This window comes from Lissotriton vulgaris, chromosome 5, assembly GCF_964263255.1.
Source record: "Lissotriton vulgaris chromosome 5, aLisVul1.2, whole genome shotgun sequence".
NCBI lineage: Eukaryota > Metazoa > Chordata > Amphibia > Caudata > Salamandridae > Lissotriton > Lissotriton vulgaris.
The window spans coordinates 997999138-998016587 of NC_141693.1; the positions used below are offsets into that span (position 1 = coordinate 997999138).

General features: G+C 44.4%; 1 pseudogene; it reads right to left on the bottom strand.

Moving 5' to 3' along the window:
- Window positions 1-12224: 12224 nt before the first annotated feature.
- Window positions 12225-16658, bottom strand: LOC147711885 (inhibitory synaptic factor 2A-like; annotated as a pseudogene).
- Window positions 16659-17450: the final 792 nt, after the last annotated feature.

Sequence of the window (17450 nt, forward strand, 5' to 3'; positions counted from 1 at the left end):
GCCCATAGTGAGCATAGGATAATCACATGGCACTAAGGCATTAACATGATTGTATTTCGTCATTGTTTTCCAAGATATTGCCCCAGTGGGCGTTTATATCATTATTTTCTGTAGTACAGGCAAAGAAAGTGAAAGAAAAGGTAAGTGGGTGAAAAGAAAAGAAAAGAAGAAAAGTGAAAGTGCCCTTGTTTAAAACATTGCATTTTTTTATACATACAATTCAATATACAGTGTGGAACGTATAGTTGAGGTCACCGATGCTCTCCATTTTCTGACTTCACCAACATTATTATGGCACAGAATTGTAACTGCACAGCAGCTAACATTTCAGAAGGGGCTGTATACTACCCATGTTACAGATGTGTGCTTAGATCTTCTTCAAGGTTCAACCCTCCCGGGGCCTTAGAATTAAGTTCGAGAATATACCTTGATTCGAGGCGTCTTAATTTTTTCAACCTGTCTCCGCCTCTTACACTCTTTGGAATTTGGTCAATAACATAGTAGCTAAGCCCTGTTTCATCTTTATGATGCTTGTCTTCAAAATGGCGTGCCACAGGGTAAGCCGGGTCTGGATTGCGGATGGCACGCATATGTTGCAGTATGCGAATATGTACTGGATGGATGGTGCTGCCTACGTACCTCAGGCCACAAGGGCACTGAAGTACGTATACTGCATAGTCTGTCTTGCAGTCAAAAAAGCCCCTGATATGCTTAACTCTTTTGGACAGGCCCCCTTGGTATGTGTTGGTGTTAACTCCTAATTTACAAGCCTTGCACTTCATACATTTAATGAAGCCTGGTTTCCTCTTGAGCCAGTCTGAACCTGCTCCCTTCACTTTAGATTTAGGAGGCAACATATTAGATACCAGCATTTGTTTTAGAGATCTGGCCTTCCTAAATGTAATGACAGGTTTTTTGGGAACTAGGTTTTGCAAAAGTGGATCATTTGCCACGAGGTGCCAATGTCGGTTCAGTATTTTTCTCACATCAGCATGCTTTTTACTGTATGTTGTTATCATTCTGGCCTGGTTTCCTCCGCTTTGCTTAGTAGTCTTTTGTGTACATTGGTTAAACAGAATTTCTTCTCTACTGCGTTTTTTCGCCTTATTAATGCAGTTTCTGATGTTTTCTTGTGTATACCCTCGCTCTGAGAACCGGGTGTTAAGGGTTAGAAGTTCTTTCTCTAGACATTCTGGGTCACTACAGTTTCTAATGGCTCTCAAACTTTCCCCATACGGAATGCTTCTGACCAAGTTGGTTGGATGGAAACTTGTTGCATGGAGCAACGTATTCCCTGCTGTGGGTTTCCTATATAGGTTTGACTGCAATTTCCCGTTTTTGACAAAGATGGTAAGGTCTAGGAACGTCAGAGATGAGGCACTGATGTTACTTGTAAACTTTAGATTAAGGTTGTTGTTCTGTAATCTATCAATAAAGTTTTGTGCACTGAGTTCTGAACCTTTCCATATGACGAACAGGTCGTCAATATACCTGCTCCAGTGGAGGATGTTCTCTCCCCACTCTTCGTGGAAATCCGCTTGGACCACCTGCTCCTCCCACCAGCCCATATGCAAATTAGCATAGCTGGGGGCGAAGCAGGTGCCCATCGCGGTCCCACACACCTGTTTGTACAGAGTGGATTCAAACAGGAAGTAATTGCAGTTCAGACAGGTCATAATCATGGTCAGGATCATTTGTGTGTGGAGCCATAGTTTAATGGGTCTTGCCTTTAGGAAGTGTTTTACTGCGCGAAGGCCGTCCTCATGCCTTATACTCGTATAAAGCGTGGAAACGTCAATCGTCACCAGTAAGAGATCTGGTTCCCAAGGAATGTCGTAGATTTTTCTTAGAAAGTCACTTGAATCTTTGGTAAAAGAGGGAAGCTGTTTAACCAAAGGGAAAAGAAATGAATCAACGGCCGTTTATTTAATGATGGTAACCATCATGCAAAAGGTTTAACATTGATGAATGTGTAGCAAGCTATCAACATCTATGTGAAAACTACGAGTCTGTTTTCACTATCAGTGGATCTGTAGTTCTAATCACGTGACTGTATGGTTGCACAAGTTTTCTTTAAATGGCGACTGTTATTTATTGAAGTATCGATGAGCAAGCCTGCTGGTCAGGCGAAACGCGTCCGAGGGCGACATAGCAATAAACACTTTGGTCTGCACAAGTCTCGTCTCTGGTAGTCTTTCTGCCTTGGAGGTGTAGTGTTGCCGGGACTGGCTCCAGATGTCCCGTTCGAGACGAGACGCCCGCTGTTCTGGAAGGTGGCAGTCTTCTTTTGGGGAAAGAGGAGTAGAAGCTGTTCGACCTGCCACCCCCCCGAAGCTACACTAAGGAGGAACAAATCTCCTTGACACACGCTGCAACGGTATACCTGCTCGTCACGGCTAACAACGAGAACCGGAGGGTCCACGCTGCGAGCAACGGCCGGCAGGTAGGAACCTGGTAAAAGCTTCGGGAAGCGGGAAAGCTAGGTTAAAAGCAGTAAATTTTCCTCGACATTTCCGTGGAAAACCTAGCGGTTGCAGAACCGGAACGCAAGTTCCAAGATTTGGTCATCGGCTATAATGTCTGCCCAAGAACTTCAGGAACGCGAGGAAACCGCGCTCTCCATTTTCGATGACACCAAAACAGTAGGCGCTAAACCCACAGCAAGGGAAACACCGGCAAAAACCTCGGATGTAATGGCAAGGTTGAAACGCCTAGAAAAACTGAAACGCGGAGAACTCTCCAAGTGGTGGGAGCAGAAATCTTTACAGCGCTACTTAGAAGCTGTTTAACCAAAGGGAAAAGAAATGAATCAACGGCCGTTTATTTAATGATGGTAACCATCATGCAAAAGGTTTAACATTGATGAATGTGTAGCAAGCTATCAACATCTATGTGAAAACTACGAGTCTGTTTTCACTATCAGTGGATCTGTAGTTCTAATCACGTGACTGTATGGTTGCACAAGTTTTCTTTAAATGGCGACTGTTATTTATTGAAGTATCGATGAGCAAGCCTGCTGGTCAGGCGAAACGCGTCCGAGGGCGACATAGCAATAAACACTTTGGTCTGCACAAGTCTCGTCTCTGGTAGTCTTTCTGCCTTGGAGGTGTAGTGTTGCCGGGACTGGCTCCAGATGTCCCGTTCGAGACGAGACGCCCGCTGTTCTGGAAGGTGGCAGTCTTCTTTTGGGGAAAGAGGAGTAGAAGCTGTTCGACCTGCCACCCCCCCGAAGCTACACTAAGGAGGAACAAATCTCCTTGACACACGCTGCAACGGTATACCTGCTCGTCACGGCTAACAACGAGAACCGGAGGGTCCACGCTGCGAGCAACGGCCGGCAGGTAGGAACCTGGTAAAAGCTTCGGGAAGCGGGAAAGCTAGGTTAAAAGCAGTAAATTTTCCTCGACATTTCCGTGGAAAACCTAGCGGTTGCAGAACCGGAACGCAAGTTCCAAGATTTGGTCATCGGCTATAATGTCTGCCCAAGAACTTCAGGAACGCGAGGAAACCGCGCTCTCCATTTTCGATGACACCAAAACAGTAGGCGCTAAACCCACAGCAAGGGAAACACCGGCAAAAACCTCGGATGTAATGGCAAGGTTGAAACGCCTAGAAAAACTGAAACGCGGAGAACTCTCCAAGTGGTGGGAGCAGAAATCTTTACAGCGCTACTTAGAAGTATAGCGGATCCCTCGCAGCTTAAGGATAATGGTGGCGCCAACTTACGAGGAACCAGACCCTAACATGCTGCGTGAGTGGGCCGATAATAACCATGATTCCTCCAGTAAAATGTTGGCCATTTTGATCAAATACGCGGAATCGGACAGGGAGAAAATGCTATCAGAAATCGAACAAATATTGCAAATGCTGGACAAAGAGCCCGACCAGGAATTTATCAGCAAATTCAAAAAAGATATGGTAGATCGACTTAAGAAGTTGGAATTGAGCATAACAGAGCGTAAAGCTGAAAAATTCCTTAGAGATAAAAGGGACTATGAAAGAGGCCAGATATATACTTTTGCCAAAAAGTTCGATTCAATGCGCAAACAACGACTTAATCCCAATCAAAAACGCGCTGACCCACAGTCCGACGACAGCACCCTCCTAAGCTCAGATGTCGAAACTGATCCAGAAGAAGGACACAGTAGATCAAGCAAGCAGCTGATTCCCACAGTCTTTGATGAATTTGCTTTTTTAGAGGAGGAGAGGAGGTTCAACTTGAGACCAAGACGGAGGGTAAACTACGGGGACAATCAAAAAGGAAGAGGCAGAGGAGCAGGCGGCGCAAAAGGAGCAAACAAATCCAACGCAGCGCCCAACAAAACCAAGAAGTAAACGCTCAGCCGGCAGGACATAACAACACAATCTTGAACCTGACGAAAACGGTTTTAACTCCAAATGAAGAGAAAATCCTGCAACTTGGCCTCTCATACTGTCCTCCAGCGGAGTTTAATTATGTGGAAACTCGAGTCGACACATTTAAACTCGTGAGAAATTTGAAACTGAAAAAATTCTTTGCTCAAGCCAAACACTCCAAGAGAGCCTCAACCGAAACCCAATCCTCCACTACTGAAGACAATCTTTCTGTAGGCGATATGGATTTGCTGCTCAACCTTAGAGAAAATGAGGCGGAAGTCAGTCTTGAAATGGGCACACAAACACCTGACCAGGAATTCCGTGATGCTACTAGTAGCCAAGCAGCGATGATTGCTGAGGAACAAGAACTGAATATCAACAAATCAATACCTACAAACTTTCGACCCAGTTCTAAATTTACCCCTCTGAGTATCCGTGATACTGTGGACATTTTTCATGAACTGGTTGTCAATGACTTAAAAAACCTTGAAAAATGTACAAGTGTAAAACATAAAAATTTCAGCAAACAAGAAAAAGATTTCTCGGCCTTAATCACTAAACTCAAATCTGATCACAACTGTATAGTGAGAAATGCCGATAAAGGTGGGAATGTTGTTCTCTGGGATAGGGTCCAATATCTAGCCGAGGCATATAAACGGCTCAATAACCGTTCAAATTATATAAAAACAACAGAGCTTGCTATGCAGCAACAATTTGAGCTTTACAATTGCCAACTACAAGATTGGTACCATCAGGGCTTGTTATCCTCAGAGGAACATAAGTTTCTGAAAATCAGTAATCCAACTACCCCAGTGCTTTACCTTATACCCAAGGTGCATAAAGATGTGGCCAATCCACCGGGCCGCCCAATCATTTCGGCAAAAGGTGGAGGTTTGGAAAGCACGTCAAAATTTGTTGATTCATTTCTTTTCCCTTTGGTTAAACAGCTTCCCTCTTTTACCCAAGATTCAAGTGACTTTCTAAGAAAAATCTACGACATTCCTTGGGAACCAGATCTCTTACTGGTGACGATTGACGTTTCCACGCTTTATATGAGTATAAGGCATGAGGACGGCCTTCGCGCAGTAAAACACTTCCTAAAGGCAAGACCCATTAAACTTTGGCTCCACACACAAATGATCCTGACCATGATTATGACCTGTCTGAACTGCAATTACTTCCTGTTTGAATCCACTCTGTACAAACAGGTGTGTGGGACCGCGATGGGCACCTGCTTCACCCCCAGCTATGCTAATTTGCATATGGGCTGGTGGGAGGAGCAGGTGGTCCAAGTGGATTTCCACGAAGAGTGGGGAGAGAACATCCTCCACTGGAGCAGGTATATTGACGACCTGTTCGTCATATGGAAAGGTTCAGAACTCAGTGCACAAAACTTTATTGATAGATTACAGAGCAACCACCTTAATCTAAAGTTTACAAGTAACATCAGTGCCTCATCTCTGACGTTCCTAGACCTTACCATCTTTGTCAAAAACGGGAAATTGCAGTCAAACCTATATAGGAAACCCACAGCAGGGAATACGTTGCTCCATGCAACAAGTTTCCATCCAACCAACTTGGTCAGAAGCATTCTGTATGGGGAAAGTTTGAGAGCCATTAGAAACTGTAGTGACCCAGAATGTCTAGAGAAAGAACTGCTAACCCTTAACACCCGGTTCTCGGAGCGAGGGTATACACAAGAAAACATCAGAAACTGCATTAATAAGGCGAAAAAACGCAGTAGAGAAGAAATTCTGTTTAACCAATGTACACAAAAGACTACTAAGCAAAGCGGAGGAAACCAGGCCAGAATGATAACAACATACAGTAAAAAGCATGCTGATGTGAGAAAAATACTGAACCGACATTGGCACCTCGTGGCAAATGATCCACTTTTGCAAGACCTAGTTCCCAAAAAACCTGTCATTACATTTAGGAAGGCCAGATCTCTAAAACAAATGCTGGTATCTAATATGTTGCCTCCTAAATCTAAAGTGAAGGGAGCAGGTTCAGACTGGCTCAAGAGGAAACCAGGCTTCATTAAATGTATGAAGTGCAAGGCTTGTAAATTAGGAGTTAACACCAACACATACCAAGGGGGCCTGTCCAAAAGAGTTAAGCATATCAGGGGCTTTTTTGACTGCAAGACAGACTATGCAGTATACGTACTTCAGTGCCCTTGTGGCCTGAGGTACGTAGGCAGCACCATCCATCCAGTACATATTCGCATACTGCAACATATGCGTGCCATCTGCAATACAGACCCGGCTTACCCAGTGGCACGCCATTTTGAAGACAAGCATCATAAAGATGAAACAGGGCTTAGCTACTATGTTATTGACCAAATTCCAAAGAGTGTAAGAGGCGGAGACAGGTTGAAAAAATTAAGACGCCTCGAATCAAGGTATATTCTCGAACTTAATTCTAAGGCCCCGGGAGGGTTGAACCTTGAAGAAGATCTAAGCACACATCTGTAACATGGGTAGTATACAGCCCCTTCTGAAATGTTAGCTGCTGTGCAGTTACAATTCTGTGCCATAATAATGTTGGTGAAGTCAGAAAATGGAGAGCATCGGTGACCTCAACTATACGTTCCACACTGTATATTGAATTGTATATATAAAAAAATGCAATGTTTTTAACAAGGGCACTTTCACTTTTCTTTTCTTTTCACCCACTTACCTTTTCTTTCACTTTCTTTGCCCGTACTACAGAAAATAATGATATAAACGCCCACTGGGGCAATATCTTGGAAAACAATGACGAAATACAATCATGTTAATGCCTTAGTGCCATGTGATTATCCTATGCTCACTATGGGCTCAATACAAAACCGTTATGCAACGCACAGTTCAGACGTAATTAAGTTTACACGCATTATGCGAGTATTTGACTGAAGCGCATTTAATTTATTATCAAATGTATTGTTTTAACGGCCGTTTATTTAATGATGGTAACCATCATGCAAAAGGTTTAACATTGATGAATGTGTAGCAAGCTATCAACATCTATGTAAAAACTACGAGTCTGTTTTCACTATCAGTGGATCTGTAGTTCTAATCACGTGACTGTATGGTTGCACAAGTTTTCTTTAAATGGCGACTGTTATTTATTGAAGTATCGGTGAGCAAGCCTGCTGGTCAGGCGAAACGCGTCCGAGGGCGACATAGCAATAAACACTTTGGTCTGCACAAGTCTTGTCTCTGGTAGTCTTTCTGCCTTGGAGGTGTAAAATATATATATATATATATACATTTATTTTCCCGGATACTGCAACGTTTAGTTAAGAGTGGCAGCCTGCTTCACGGGGAGTGGGTTCGTCCGCGGAAGCAACCTACTTCCGTAATTTTATTCAAACACACCTTTGATTCTCTGCACTTCCTTTTGGCGAACAGCGACACGAACCCAGCAAATATCAGGGAGATCTTAATTTATTTCAATCCTCAAGACTGACGCGTTTCAGTCAACTTGTGTTCTAGCTCACTTTTTTGTTTTGCCATAACTTTGGTACAGCTTAACAAATTTTCACGAAATTTTAAAAGCGTTTGCTGAGTCAGTTTACCTGCTGTGTTAAAAGTTTTGGATGTTCTGTGAAGTGGGAGCTAAAAAAAAGGGGTCCCAAAATGTGCTTTTCCTTCGCATTTTTCCATAGAGTTTTGACTATAATCCGAACCGCTGAATGGTGATAGATGTTGGACCCCTTACTTGGAAGTTAGGAACTCGGTAGCCCACCCTAGAGGTGTGGCTACTTGTGGGCTACACATCCATGGGAAAACCAGTTTGGACACTAATCCCCCCCCCCTCTGCCTGTCTACCTAAACAAAGGGCAGACCTTCAAAAGTGTGATCGCCATTTGCCACCAAAGTCAGCTTCGTATTTTAATCTTGTTGTTCGGGCTAACACCCTGAGTGGCTTCCTGCAAGGGGGAGGTAATACCTCACCCTATAGCAGTCTGTTTTTGTTCCTAAGCCTGGGACTCGTTCACACACCTCCCAGGAGGGCAGAAAGCTGTCTGGTGGTCAGTTTTCCTGTGAGGCCACTGGACAAACTGGGTCACTGACTGGCAACTTTCTAAAAGTTGCATCTAACTTGGGTGTCAAGTTGGGTTCAATGCCACAAATAATTTGATACCTTACAGTACCCATCTCAGTAGTCCCATACAGAAGTTAGCTGGGCTGAGTGGGGGCTACTAACACTCTCATAGCAAAACGATAATTTGAAGTATTTTTGCCAGGACATATGTCTAAAATACATGTCCAACTTGATCATATACAGGTCCCGGCCTTAGGGCTAAATAGGCCTTCCATAGGAGAGACTAATATATATGGGCAAGGGACGGGGGGCTTTGCCACTGATTTGAATGTCAAAGTCGAACTAGCAGGGTTGCCCTTCCAGTCTGCAGTGCAGGCTGAGAGCCATTTTGTACTGTGTCATACACAGGGTGGCACAATCAGCGCTGCAGTCCTGGATGGACGCTCTGCCTTACATGCCATGGGTATCATGTTCTAGGGACTTACAAGTAAGTCAGTCTCTGTCAATTGGGGTAGCCAATTCGACATACACATTGTAAGGGGTTAGAGCACTGGCACTGAGGTCTGAGCAGGCCTCAGTGCACTCTCAGAATCGAAAACCATCAGCCAGTAGACCAAATGGGGTAAAAAGTGTGGGAAGCCTGCAAAAAGCCTATTACCTTACATGTAAGATATCTAAATATGTAGTCCTTAATATTTTTCCTCTCTTAAAGGCAAAGAGGGGGTTGTCACTCACATCCAGTTAATCCTGTCCCAAATTCCAGTGCTTCTTAATCACCTTTTTAATTAAATTATTCCTGGTGCATAATGTAGCTTTACATCTTTCTTACATTACATTAGGCTTTGTATTGTATTAGAGGTCTCTCTAAGGCAATAACAAGAACATTTACTACATTTTCCAAGAGTGCTTATAGATTAGCCCTGTTCATGCTAATGAACGGAGCATTTGCGCTCCGTGCTTGATGCGGGTCAAACGGCGGCGCTGGTGCTTTTAGATCTGAGCGCCGCCTTTGACACCGTGTCCCACCCGATCCTTCTGCTACGTCTGGAGGAAGCTGGTGTTTCCGGCCCTGCACTCCAGTGGTTCCGTTCTTTCCTTGCCAACCGTTCTTTTTGCGTCGCCGTCCCACCGCATCAGTCCAAATTCCATCCTCTGGATCTGGGGGTCCCCCAAGGCTCCTCGCTGAGCCCCACGTTATTCAATCTATACGTGAGACCGCTGGCTGAGGTTGTCAGGCATTGGGGTATGACCATGGTGTCACATGCCGACGACACTCAGTTAGCGGTTACGATCAGCGGGGATGCGGATGTGGATGCCCCTAGATTCCAGAAAGGACTCCGGGCGGTTGCCAGCTGGATGACTTCCAACTGCCTCCAGCTGAACGCAAGTAAGACGGAGATCATGATCTTTGGCAAGCATACGGAACTCTGGGGGGACAGGTGGTGGCCTTCGGGTCTGGGTCCTACGCCAACTCCGATCACTGAGTTAAAAACCTTGGGGTGTGGCTCGACCCAACTCTTACCTTCGATTGCCATACTAAGCGCACAGCTGCCTGCTGCTTTGGCATCTTGCGTGGATTACGGCCTATATTAAAATTCTTTGATGCTACCACCAGGCAACTTGTGATTCAGGCAACAGTGATTTCTCGGCTTGATTATGCCAGCTCCCTTTTAGTGGGATTAAATCAGGCTGAAATCACCCGCCTGCAGCGGGTACAGAATGCAGCGGCAAGAGCTGTGGTGGGCCTGCCTAGATATTGTTCCACAACTAATACCTTGCGCACGCTTCACTGGCTACCGATTGCGCAGAGGATCCAATTTAAGGTCCTCTGTGTTGCCTACAAGATCCTCAAGGGATCCCCTGCCTTGATTCTCTCCATACATAATAAATGCGTTTAACATAACATAACATAACATAACATGCAACTTAAAAATTAAAGTGTTAGATTCCACAAAGTTGTCAGCATCTGGTGCACAGTTTCTTCCAACCCTTAGGAACTGCCCATAAGGTAAATTGTCTCATAGGCTACATGGATGATGGCTTGTGCAGTGTAAAAGAGGGTTATGCTCTGTAGGCATACAATATATTGTGGTGTACAATGTGTTTTGCCTACTTTAATAGTAATATCCCAAAAAATGATTTCAAAATTACTATGTGACAGTGTAAACTAGAAGTTCGTGGGTCTTTCATTTAGCGAGTCATCTAGCAGGTTATGTGTAAGGACATCACCTGTCCAGAATAGTAATACATCATCTATACACCTTCTCTAAACAATTAAGATTGGCTCTGTAGGGATTGCTCTTGCGGTATATAAAGATGTTTGTTATAGTTCATGTAGAGGGTTGCCACATCCAGTGCTAAGCCTGACCCAATTTGGCCCACCTCTGATCTGCTATCTCTAGCAAGGACATAATAAGGTTAGTAAGTACCTGTATGGGAATTCTCTCTGTTGTCTAAAGTACATTTAATAATGCCTAGGGTTGGGAATGTTGGTGTAAAATGACTGGATGTCCAATGTCACCAGTAACAGCAGAGTGGGTTCAAAAGGGCAGGCCTCAAAACTTGACCATATCCATACTCTCTGTGATGTATGCTTTAATATTGGGTGTGAAAGTTTTAATGAATTTTAAAGAATTCGAAGAATGCGCATTGTGGTTTAAAGCTGGAGCTGTCGGGAATGATCAGTCCCTGCCACAGTCTGCACCCATCTGGACGGAAGGAGCGCTTCGCGTTCTAGTTCTAGCGTGTCTGTTTTTTTGTCTCGCACTCGGCCCTTCTCATGTAATTTTTGGCGGGGATCCATCTCGCTCTCATTTTGGCACACAGCGACCTCGGTGGGGGTCCAGACTGCGAATACAAAAAATAAACCTGCAAAGAATCACAGTTTAAAATGGTAACACGCATGCGCTACCATGCACCTAAAAAGCGTCTTTAAAAATGTACTAAGCAAATACTTATCTCACTGGATTTCCGGGGCGAGTATGGGCAACTGCATTTCTTTATGGTATAAGTCCTGGCTGTATTGAAGCTTAGCAGTCAGCATTTCGAATTCCGGATTTAAAGGAGTTAAAAATTACGTTAGCCTGCACATTTTTTGCATATCTTTGTTACTTATTATTCAGGCCTATCATTGGAGTCGGAGATTAGGCCACCATTACTTTTAGGGTATATTTCTTTTTCTGTGCTCTCAACAATGGTAGTACATTTCAGTTTAATCACATTACATAAAATAATAGTGTACACTTGCTAATTCTCTCTCTGTTTACTATTTATTTTTGTTGAAGGCAGAATTAATTGTTGTCTCCTGACACACTTCTATTGGACACTAGAGGAAGAGGGGAACAAATCAGGTAGATAATGTTGATATAGGTGTAGTGGTTGTTTACTCCTTTGTTCCACATTATCTTGAGAGTAGTCTAATGAACAAAACTTTGCTTACAGGATCACAGAAGCTTCCTGTGACGAATCTTTGCTGCCCAGGTTGTGACGAGGGACCCTCTTCAGTTTTTTGGTCTCGCTGAGCCAGCGCATTCGCTGCTCTGTGAGAAATTTAGTGAGTGTACTTTGAAAGTGCTACCCACAGGCTTTTGCTGACCTCCAGCTTGTGTTCACGATGGCTGCACGTGCACAGCTGCCATCTGGGTTTCTGTAATGGCTCCTCTACTTGCACTACCCCCTCCCTTCTCCCCCTCCCTCCTAGTCAGGTTCATTCATGCTCCTCTGTTTGCACTACCCCCTCCCTTCTCCCCCTCTTCATTCAGGCTCCTCTGCTTGCACTACCCCCTCCCTTCTCCCCCTCCCTTCTAGTCAGGTTCATTCATGCTCCTCTGTTTGCACTACCCCCTCCCTTCTCCCCCTCTGTTTTCGTGAGTTTCATTTTTCGACAGATCCAGATATGCGGCATGGGTGCCGAGTGCCGGCAGATGAACTGTGACTTCTTCCGTCTGAAAAATTCTCCAGTGTGCTGATTGATTGGCTCCCTCATTAACCAGTGGCCCTGTGTCGTGTTTTGCTTTCTCCAGCAGCTGGCAATCAGGCTCCTCTGAAGTAGAGCTTGCCAAATTCTGAAGGGAAAGGGGTTCTTCAGTGCAACTGTGCAAATCAATGCTTTTACTAGCCTCGGAACAGTTGCCAGTGGAAGGCTGATGCACAACATCCATGCATGCGTTAATGTTTGAAGCCAGCCCTTGCGTCCTTTGATCAGTCACCTTTCTGAATTCAGGGGTCTCCCCTGAGATAGTGCACACTTTTTATCTTTAATGTCTATTAGAAAGCCATTGTTCTGATTTTTAAATGTTTCGACAGCTTTAGAAATGTTTTTTTAATAAAGTTCCCTTTCTTTCGGTCCAGAGGAAAAGTCTGAAAGCGTTTTTTTAAGGTTGGGCGAAGTTTGAACTCCTGTGATCTTGGTAACGTTTGGGATTGACCTTCGCGCCACTACGGCCATGTATTTACGATAAGCTGTTTTGTACGTTATGGTCTTGGAATCTTTTTTGTCTGTTTGCTGCATCGCGGATAGTTGTTCATTCTGGGCCTCACAGATGTATTTAAATCTCACCTGTAGGGCTTCATTCCTTTTTTTTAAACATTCTGGTTGGAGTCTAATACATATTTCATCTCCAAGGCTAGTGAAACAGCTGGTACAACGTCACTTTCAGAGGTTATTAATAAGCATCTTCTTTACTAACCAGGATTCCTGCACATAAAAAAAAACGTTCGGCAGTCTTTATATGAGAGGCGGATCAGGCTTTTTTATTTAATGCATATTTGCTACAAACATGTATCCCAAAATAAAGCCCTGATTTACCTGTGGCAATGTACGTAACACATTAAATTAAGCTCCTCAGTAAACAGTAGATTCAACAAGGTATAGATTTTAATAAATGCTGTTATTTTAACTCACTAGCTATTCTTTGCTCCTTTGACTTGTACCCGCAGACTTCAAAAGGTTCACATACATATTGTGTAGGAGGTCTTAATGGGATTGAAAGATTCATCTTTATTTCATTCATGCTAACAGTGTTCTTTTGCATTTTTATTGTACCAGAAAAGGCATAGGCAAATTCACAAAAGGGATGTGTGCACTTTATGCTTTGTGTGCACAAAGAGAATTGTGCCCAGATTTTTTCCATGTGAATAATGGGCCTATCACAATGGGCCTTGCTTTGCCGATGGCTCAAATATAGGTATGTCCTTTATACACAGATGCTTTCAGCTCTGCCCTGAATACTGCAGGGTATGGCATAATGCAGAGGGCGCACCATGTCATAGTGCTTGTATTCTACCTAGTGCTTAACCCCTTCGCTGCGGCGGGAATTCCGCCGCAGCGCTAAGGGGGCGGGGGGGTCGAGCGGCGCTCACATGCTCGTGACGGAGACGCTCCGTCACGAGCCGCGGTTGAGCTGTGCTCGTGACGGAGCGGTTCCGTCACGAACGCGCCCGCTCAATGGAACGCTCTGCGCAGGCGCGAAATTCGCGCCGCGCAGGCGCGCCGAGCGGGCCATGACGGAACTGCTCCGTCATGAGCACAGCTCAACCGAGGCTCATGACGGAGCGGCTCCGTCATGAGCATAGAACGGGTTAATCAAGAATATTTGTACAGGATTTCATTTACACTGTGCTGGTAAGGCAATGGTTGGGAGATGCACTTCCTGACCCATTTGGATACAGGCCTGGGGCAGGTGAATAAAACTGAATATACTAAAGAAGCACACATAACAGCAACTGCTGGTAAAGGCTCTATAGAAAGGACTTAGCTAACACACTGGTAAAATGCATGCTCACCTATCCGGATACGCTAAGTACTATTGTGGTCTACTGTTAACTTAATGCCTGTAGTTCCAGGCAGCTTGCAGGAGGTATGGTTGAATTGGTGTTATCTGGGATCATTATTAGCTTTAAAGCTGTAAATAATGGCCTCCCGTTCACGGAGATCGAAAGTACAGATACAAATTATGTCAACTGTGCTTGTATAACCATATGTAAGGAGAAGGAATGTCACTTACTGTCTTTTAAACAAGTCTCCAAATAACCAACATGAAATTAAACTGTTCCGCAAGTTCTTTTGGGCTACTCTCTCTCTAAATCTAAAACCTCTGCGTGCATGCTTGCCTTTCTTGATGGTTAACCTATTTCACATGCTCAATGACTAAAGTAATCAGTATTCATAATAAGATACAAAATACGTTCTTATACCACTAGTCTTTTTAGTGGCATGAAGTAGAACATTTCAGCTTAGCTTCAAAATTTTTGCAAGCAGTAGTGACATTGTCCGCCCCATTGAATGGTTTATTTTAAAATATAACATTGCAATTGTGTGCCTATTACCTCTGTTTGATCATTCATCTGGCCCAAACAGATAACCTACTTTCACAAGCATTGGCATAGCCACTAGGTCTCGCTATTGGGACCTTATAAGTATTTAGTTATGCAGCACAATATCCTTTGTGCAAAAACATCAACTGTTGCATGGCTAAGCACTTATAAGGTCCCAAATGCGAGACCTATTGGCTGTGCCAGTGCTTGTTGTCCTTCCCTTGTTTCCCCTCTTCCCCCCTGTACACTGGTCTTGCTTTGACCCTGTTGGGCGGACTATGTGATAGTGGGATGTTGGGACCTAATCTTCAGTCTCCTGCCCCTAATTCCAGTGGAAACTTCTGGTGAGCAGTGATAGGAGCCACCCCAGACATTGTTGGTCTGCCATGTGGATTCTGCAGGTGTCTGTATGTGTTGGGGAGTGAGGGGTTTGGATCTAGTTGGCATAAAGGGAAACTTCTCAGATACTAATACTAAGAAAGCCAGCACTCGGTGAGGTGTCTGTGACCGCCATGAGTTTTCGGCTTATTTCTAAATTGGGATCAGATCTGAGTCCACTACAGGTTGCTGATACTGAGTTTTGTTCAAATCTAATCTATTTATTGTACTCTGTTGTGTCATGTACCACTATGGTACCACCCTCATCTGCTGGTTTGTCAGTAGTCTATTATTATTGAAAGCAATCAGGGCATCCTGCTCCTCTTTCAAAGTATTGAATTAAATGTGTTCCTTTTTGGTTAATATGCATCCACCATCTGTCCGACCGGTTCGAATGCTAAAATATTGGCGAATGCTAGGTGTGAGGGAGGGGTAAAATGTAGAAGGAGATTGGAGACCAGTGACAATAAGCCTAATCTGGTATGGACTCTTGCTGAGGTAATGCTTAAGTCTCACTTTACAAAAATACTGGTGTGGTTCCATTTTGATGTTCAATAAGTACAAAAGACAGCCCCTATTAAGTACAGCTGCCTCAGATTGAGTCAGTGTAGGGTAGTGGAGTTTGCATACTAATTTACGATTTGTAATGCTGACAATGGGTCTGTCTCTTCTCATGTGTCTCCGTTGGATAATACCTGCTCCCTCTGTCTTAAGCTCTTTCTTGTTCTGTCTCTCTCTCTTCTCCTCACCAACCTCTCCCTAATACAGGAGGATGTTGTCAGTTCACTGTGCTTGGACCCGGTGGGGGAGAGAGGATACACTAGTGACATGTTGGAGGTTGCTGTCCAAATCAGACCCAATCAAATATGACAAGTCTTGGAAAATAACAATGCCTCTCTGGCCATAATGTCCTCTATTTGTGTATCAAGAACATGGACTATATAACAGTTTTTAATATAATCTTCATTGTAGGTAAGTGTCTTCTTTTCTGGCAGAATAAGGAGCTGCACTATGGGCTAGTAAAAAATCCAAGCCTCGATAATCCTGATTTATGAGAAAATTCTATAACCCTTGCAGATGCACACCTGCTAATAATCACAGTAAAGATTTATGGGTAAATCCGTATTCCTCAGAATCTGGGTGTGGTATTTTTCAGATACAAAAAGGATTCTGGTGCTCTGAAACACACTGTTTTTGGTTAAATCTATTTGTGCCCCAACCGCCACCTGCCAAATGTGTTGAAATTATAAAAAGGTACTTGCCGTAAGCCACAGCCCTCCAGGGTCGTAGCAGAAAGAGCCTCACCGCCATCTTCCTCTCCGGGCCTGTTTGGCGTTGCCTCTAGGCGGGATATATTTCTTCTCAACTGCTTCCTCCTCCTTGGTGTCTTCTTGCTGCTTCCCGGGTGTTCTTTCTGTTTTCTTGAGGGCAGATGTCTCTCCACCCGATACGATGGCTGCCGTTTGCTCCGCGGGGCTCCTCGCTCTGGTCCTCGATTCTGCAGTCTCCTTTCTTTCCTCCCCTCCTAACTCTCTCATTCCGCCTTCCTCGGAGGCTGCCTCTTGATGCCTCGTCATCACGTCCCACGCCGCATCTAGAGTGCTACCCTTGATCTCCTGGCGCCTCAACCTGGGTGCCATATTGGAAATCCCGATCTGGGAAAGTGCAGGATTACACTGCCTTTCCTCCAAGTATGGGCATTCGGGACATACAGATACCAAACACCGTGACACAAAAGTCCACGTTCCCTTGGGATCGTCCTGGTGCATGGTGGGCCTGACAAGAGATAGGATGTAAGGATAGAACCCTCCAAAGCATCTTAGGGTTTGTGTTCTTATGGGTGGCGAGCCAGGTAAGGGGGGCATAGTCTGTTACATGGAAAAAAGTATGTACCAACAAATAGTACTTAAGTGCTTCCAGGGCCCACCTAATGGCTAAACTTTCTATTTCCATGGTTGCGTAGTGCACTTCCCACGGGAAAAACTTCCGACTAAGGTAAAGGACAGGCCGAAGATCTCCCTGTGGGTCGGGCTAAAACAAAATGGCCCCTAAGCCTCGATCAGATGCGTGCGTTTGTAGTCAAAAAGGTTTATCAAGATCTGGGCACATTAGTACAGGGGGCTGACACAACAGTGATTTCAACATTTGGAAGCTGTCCTCTTGGGAAGTAGTCAATTCTATTCGATTGTTTGGTTGTTGGATTGTCAGAAAGTCTGTGAGGGGACAGGATACGTAAGAGAATTGAGGGATAAATCACCTGTAGTAGTCCACCAGACCAAGAAACGCTTGTATGTCCTTTTTAGCTGTTAGTCTTGGTATGTCATGTATAGCCTGTAGCTTGTTGTGTTGCGTTTGTAGTGTACCCGCAT